We start from the raw sequence: 7,330 nt of genomic DNA on the forward strand, positions 1-7,330 counted from the left end.
AGAGACGATATCTGATTACTTTAGGTGATTATTAATAGTGAGTAGGTATGACAATTTTTTTTTAACAGTGATTACAAGAATAATGTAAATAGAATGTACTTCAACACCAGTAGAGGGGGGAAAAGCAACATAATATAAGGCAGAAAAGAAGTTAAAGGAAGCATAGGATAAGTAGAATAATTTAAAATACAAGATAAGACTAGAAATAAATCTAAGCAAGTTAGTCATCACAATATATATAAATGGACTAATCTCACCAATTAAAAGGCAGAGATAGACTAGATAGAAAAATAAGAAACAATAATTATAAACTATTTATGAAAATACACCTAAAACATAAGCACACAGACAGATTCAAAGTAAAGAGATAGAAAAGGAGATGCCAGGAAAATATAATAAAGAAAGATAATGTGGTTATGTTACCATCAAGCAAAACAGATTGTAAGGCAAAAATATTATTAGTGATAAAGAGAATAAGTAAATAATGATAAAATTAAAAATTACCAAAAGGATAACAATTCTAAAGTTGAGTGCACATAATAGCATAGCCTCAAAATAACTGAAGTGGATTAAAATAATTACAAGCGGAGTATGACAACCCACAATCATAGTGGAATATTTTAACACTCCTTTCTCAATAGCTCTTTATAAAGCTTTTCTGTGATTTTCCATTTGATTTTGCTTATATCATTCGAGTGGTTATACTAAATCTAAGGTTTACAAAAAGAAAATGTAACTATGTGACACTAGAAGTTATGTTAGTGTGATGAAAGTATGGTATATTGTTTCCTTAGCTAATAATTCCCAATCTCTTGTACATCATTCATATTATTCATTTTATATAACTAATAAACTTTTAACAAATGAACAAAAAGTAAGAATAGTTTTATCTCTACCATATAATCTACTGCTTGGAACAAATTAGGCATTCATTAAGAAATTGTTGAACCATACTTCGGGTCATTTGGAAAAAAAAACTGTATAGTGGTGGAAAGAACACTCTTTAAGGGGATGTCATTTTACTAGGGCTTTGTTATCTACTATTTATGTAATTTTCAGTAATTCAGTGAAAACAACAATTTCCTGACTCTAAATTGTAAATTATAAAATTTTTCTTGACAACATTTTATGATTGTGAGGATCAAAAGTATACAAACATGCTTGGGAAACAATAAAATACTATAAAATAGAGTATATTATTATAAATAAACCCAGGTGATAGTAATTCATACATCTTCTTACCATCATGCCCACTTTTTTTTATTAAAGCATAGTTGCTTTATAAATTTATATTATTTTAGGTATACAAATTGGTTATTCAATATTTTTATAGATTATACTCCAATTAGTTATAAAATAGTAATTATATTTCCCATAGTGTACAATATATCCTTGTACCTTATTTATTTTATACACAGCAGTTTGTACCTCTACCCCTATTCTATCCCTCCCACAATTCCTCTTTCCACTGGCCATCACTAGTTTCTGTATCTGTGAGTCTGTTTCTGTTTTGTTATATTTATTCACTTGTTTTATTTTGTAGATTCCACATATAAGTGAAAACAAACAGAATTTTTCCTTCTCTGTCTCACTAATTTCACTCACTAAGAATAATATCCTCCAGATCCAACCATGATATTGTAGCAAATGGCAAAATATCATTCTTTTTATGATTGCATAATATTCCATTGTATGTATATGTATATATATATATATATATACATATATATATATCACATATTCTTCAACATTTTTGTTGAAGTATAGTTGGTTTACAATGTTGTATTTGTTTCAGATGTACAGCAAAGTGATTCAGTTATATATATGTACATATACAAATATATTCTTTTTCATATTCTTGTCTATTATAGGTTATTACAAGATACTGAATTTAGTTCCTTGTTCTATATGGTAGGTCCTTGTTGTTTACCTATTTTATATATAGTAGTGTGTACATGTTAACCCCAAACTCCTAATTTATCCTTCCCTCTTTTCCCCTTTGACAACCATAATTTCTTTCCTATGTCTGTGAGTCTGTTTATGTTTTATAAATAAGTTCATTTGTATCATTTTTTTAGATTCCACATATAAGTGATTTCATATGATATTTGCTTTTTCTCCATCAGACTTACTTCAGTTATTATGATCATCTCAAAGTCCATCCATGTTGCTGCAAATGGCATTATTTCATTTTTTGTGGCTGAGTAATATTCCATTATAAATATATAATATAATATGTAACATATATATGTGTGTGTATATATGTATATGTATGTGTATGTGTGTATATGTATATATATATATCTATCTCCAGATGTATGCCCAGGAGTGGGATTGCAGGATCATACGAAAGCTCTATTTTCAGTATTTTAAGGAGCCTGCATACTGCTCTCCATAGTGGCTGCACTAATTTACATTCCCACCAATAGTTTAAGAGGGTTCACTTGTCACCATACCATCTCCAGTATTCATTGTTTGTGGATTTTTTTTTATGGTGGCCATTCTGACTGGTGTGAGGTGATACCTCACTGTAGTTTTGACTTACATTTTTCTGGTAATTACCAATGTTGAGCATCTTTTCACGTGCCTGTTGGCCATCTGAATTTCTTCTTTGGAGAAATGTCTATTTAGATCTTCTGCCATTTTATGATTGGGTATTTTTTTTTTATAATAAGCTGTATGAGCTGTCTGTATATTTTGGAAATTAATCCCTTGTCAGTTGCATCATTAACAAAAATTTTCTCCCAGTCCTAAAGTCCTTGTCTTTTCATTTTATTCATAGTATTCTTTGCCTGGAAAATCTTTTAAGTTTAATTATGTCCCATTTGTTTATTTTTGCTTTTATTTCCATTATTTTAGGAGACAAATCCAAAAAAAATGATGTGATTTATGTCAAAGAGGGTTCTTTTTTTAACATTTTTTGTTGATTTATAATCATTTTACAATGTTGTGTCAAATTCCAGTGTAGAGCACAATTTTTCAGTTATACATGAACATATATATATTCATTGTCACATATTTTCCTCTGTGAGCTACCATAAGATCTTGTATATATTTCCCTGTGCTATATAGTATAATCTTTTTTTATCTATTCTACATTTTGAAATCCCAGTCTATCCCTTCCTACCCCCCGCCCCCTTGGCAACCACAAGTTTGTATTCTATGTCTATGAGTCTGTTTCTGTTTTGTATTTATGCTTTGTTTGTTTGTTTTTTAGATTCCACATATGAGCTATCTCATATGGTATTTTTCTTTCTCTTTCTGGCTTACTTCACTTAGAATGACATTCTCCAGGGTCATCCATGTTGCTGCAAATGGCGTTATGCTGTCAGTTTTTACGGCTGAATAGTATTCCATTGTATAAATATACCACATCTTGTTTATGCAATCATCTTTTGATGGACATTTAGGCTGGTTCCATGTCTTGGCTATTGTAAATAGTGCTGCTGTGAACATTGGGGTGCAGGTGTCATTTTGAAGTAGGGTTCCTTGTGTTTTCCTCTAGGAGTTATGGAGTATCTGGTTTACATTTAGATCTTTAATCCATTTTGACTTTATTTTAGGCTATGATGTTAGACAATTTAATTTCATTCTTTTACATGTAGCTGTCCAGTTTCCCCAGCACCACTTATTGAAGAGACTGTCTTCTCCATTGTGTATTCTTGCCTCCTTTGTTGTAGATTAATTGACCATAAGTGTATGGGTTTATTTATGGGCTTTCTATACTGTTCTATTGATCTGTGTGTCTGTTTTTGTGCCAGTACCTTACTGTTTTGATTACTGTAGCTTTGTAGAATACTCTGAAGCCAAGGATCATAATTCCTCCAGCTCTTTTCTTCTTTCTCAAGATTATTTTGGCTATTTGAGGTCTTTTGTGTCTACATATAAATTTAAAACAAAATTTGTTCTAGTTCTGTGAAAAATGCCACTGATAATTTGATAGAGATTGCATTAACTCTGTAGATTATTTTGGTCAGTATGATCATTCTAACAAATACCAATTATTTCAATCCAAGATCATAGTATACATTTTAATCTGCTTGTGCCATTTTCAATTTCTTTCATCAGCCTCATATTTTTTGGAGTACAGATCTTTTGCTTCCTTAGGTAGATTTATTCCTAGGCTTTTTTTTTTTTTTTTTTTTGATGCAATGGTAAGAATTGTTTTCTTAATTTACTTAATTTCTGGCCTAGTATATGTTCTATCCTGAAGATTGTTCCATATGCCCTTTAAAATAAAAGTATATTCTGCTGTTGTTGGATGGAATATCTATTAAGTCCTACTGGTCTAATGTGCCATTTAAGACCACTCTTTCTTTATTGATTGTTGTCTTGATGATCTGTCCATTGATATGAATGAGTGTTAAAATCCCCTACTGTTGTATTTTTTGTCAATTTTTCCTTTATGTTTGTTAATTTTTACTTTATAAATTAGGTGCTCCTATATTAGGTGCATATATGTTAAAAATGTTATATTCTCTTCTTGTATTGACCCCTATATCATTATATAATATCCTTTTTTGTCTTTTGTAAAAAGACATTGTTTTAAAGTCCACTCTATCTGTTGAGTTTGCTACCCCAGCTTTCTTGTCATTACCGTTTGCATGTGATGTCTTTTTCCATCTCCTCACTTTTCATCTGTTTTTAGCTCTGATGTCTCTTGTAAGCAACACACAAATGGAACTTGTTTTTGTATCCAGTTAGCCATCCTATATCTTTTGATTAGAATATTTAGTTCGTTGACATTTATTGATAGGCATGTACTTATTGACATTTTGTTACTTCTTTTCTGATTGTTTTTTTAATCTCTTCTTCTATGTTTATTTCTTCTTTCTTCAGTTTCTTTCCTTATGGTTTGCTGATTTTGTTTATAGCATGCTTGTTTTCCTTTCTATCTTTTTTTTTTAGTTTATTGTTGTTTTTTTTTTGTGTGGTTAACATGGAGTTCATGTATGTTGATCTATGACTATACCAACTTGTTTTAAACTAATAATCACTTAGATTCAAATGCATTCTAGAAGATCTGCATTATTTATTCCCTTCTCCCATGTTTTGTGTTTTTGATCTTATATTTTACAACTTCATATCTATCCCTTAACTGTTTATTGTAGTTACAGTGGATTTTATAATCTGTGTCTTTTAATCTTTGTACTATCTTGTTTAATTGGTTGATCCATAGCCTTTACTAAATATTTGCCTCTATTTGTAAGATTTTTCTTTTCCCATAAATTTCTTACTTATTGCTGTACCCTTTTATTTTTCACTCAAATAATATCCTTTAACACTCTTGTAGGGTTGATTTAGTATTGATGACATCTTATATTTGCTTGTCTGAGAAGTTCCTTTTCTCTCCTTCAACTCTGAATGATAATCTTACTCTTAGATATTCTAGGTGGTAGGTTTTTCCCTTTCAGCACTTTAAGTATATTATGCCACACCCTTCTGGTCTTCACAGTTTCTGAAAAAAATTTCAACTTACAGAGTTATGAGGATTTCCTTGTATGTGACTCTCTGTCCTCTCCTCCTTCAAAATTCTCTATCTTTAAATTTTACCATTTTAATGATGATATGTCTTGGTGTGGTTCTTTTGAGGTTCATCTTGTTTGAGACTCTCTGTGATTCTTGTATGTTTTCTTCGTCAGTTTAGGGAAGTTTTCAGCCATAATTTAATCAAATCCATTTTTGACCCTTGTCTCTCTCTTCTCTTTCTTGGAGTCCTATAATGAGAATGTCATTATGCTTACTGTTGTCCCAGAGGCCTCTTAAGCTATCTTCACTTTTTAAAATTTGTCATTCTTTTTTGCTGTTCTGATTGGATGAGCTCTATTATTCTATCTTTCAGATAACTATGCATTCTGTATCACATAGTTTGCTATTAATGCCTTCTAGTGTATTTTTCATTTTAATTTTTGTATTCTTTAGCTCTGACTGGTTCTCTTTTTTATTTTCTAGTTACTTGTTGAAATTCTCACTGTGCTCATCTATTCTTGCCCCAAGTTCAGTTAACATTGTTATTATTACTGCTTTGAGGCCTTGATCTGGTACATTATTTATCTCTACTTCATTAGGGAGTTTTTCATGTTTTCTTTTCTTGCCCTTTCATTTTTAACAAATCTCTCTGTCTTCTCATTTTGTTTAATTTTCTTTATCTCTATAAAATTAAGTGATACAGTTACCTACCCTCGTTTTGAAAGGGTGTCTCTGTGTGGGAGTGCACCTATGCCACCTGCATGTGCCCAGTGACTTTGGTGGGAGAGTCAAATCAGAAATAAGCATGGGTCACATTTTCCCCATTTCTGTGCTATCTACCACCTTGGTGGGAGATGGGGCTGGATATAGAAGTGCTAGAGCCAGAGCCAAGTGTGAGCCAGGGTTTTTCTATGCTCATGCTCATTGGCCATCACTGCCTATGGGACTGGGGCCCACATTACTGGAGCAGAATCACTGAGGTTCTGCTCCACACTGGTCCTTTTTTTTTTTCCCCCTAATGGAGAGCAGTGCAGGAGCAAGAGGGGCTGAAATGGATGCCTGGTGCAGGCCGGGGCACACACTGTGATGGTCCTGGCACTCCACTCAGAGCCTCAAGTAGCTCCCTATCTGATGCTTCCATTTGTACTCTGACAATGACTGTGCTCACCCTATTCAGATGCAGGGCCAGATCCAAGCCAGATTCATTTCACCCAAGTGCACATTCTCCTTGACAGTGGCAGCCTTAGCCCTAGTGGATAGCTATGCTTGTGCTAGATGAGCTGGAGCAGGTACATGGTGTGGGCTGAGGTGCTTGTTTGAGCAGCTGAGGGAATCTGGCCAGAGCTTCAGGCCATTTTCAATCTGTTTCCTCTGCCTTCAGGGAGTAAGCAAGCTTGTGTGCATGCTCTTCATGAGTGGACTCTTACAGCCCTCCTTTAAGTCCCACTGTTTTTTAAACTAGCTAAGGTCACTTGTCTTCCAGGTGTCAGGCCCCAGGGCTGGTGTGGCCATACTTGGATCTAACCTCTTACATCCCAGAGTGTATTCCAAGCCCATGATATTGCCCTCCTCTTCTGTCTCCCCTGCTAGGGTCACAGTTCCCTGCCTGATTGCTTTTCCTCCCTTCCTACCCAACTCCATATGGATCTTTCTTCCAGCCTCTAGTTTGTTTTCAGTGAGAGTTGCTCCATAGATAGATGATTTTTGATGTGTTCATTGTGAGGAGGTGAGCTTAGCATCCTCCTACTCTATCATCTTGATCTCCCTCCCCCATGACTACTTTTATGCAGAAAATCTCTGGTTGTAAAATCCCTGCTGTGTATTAATTGTAAAACCAGATATAATATGCAGTGCCAAGAAA

This window comes from Camelus ferus, chromosome X (assembly GCF_009834535.1).
Source record: "Camelus ferus isolate YT-003-E chromosome X, BCGSAC_Cfer_1.0, whole genome shotgun sequence".
NCBI lineage: Eukaryota > Metazoa > Chordata > Mammalia > Artiodactyla > Camelidae > Camelus > Camelus ferus.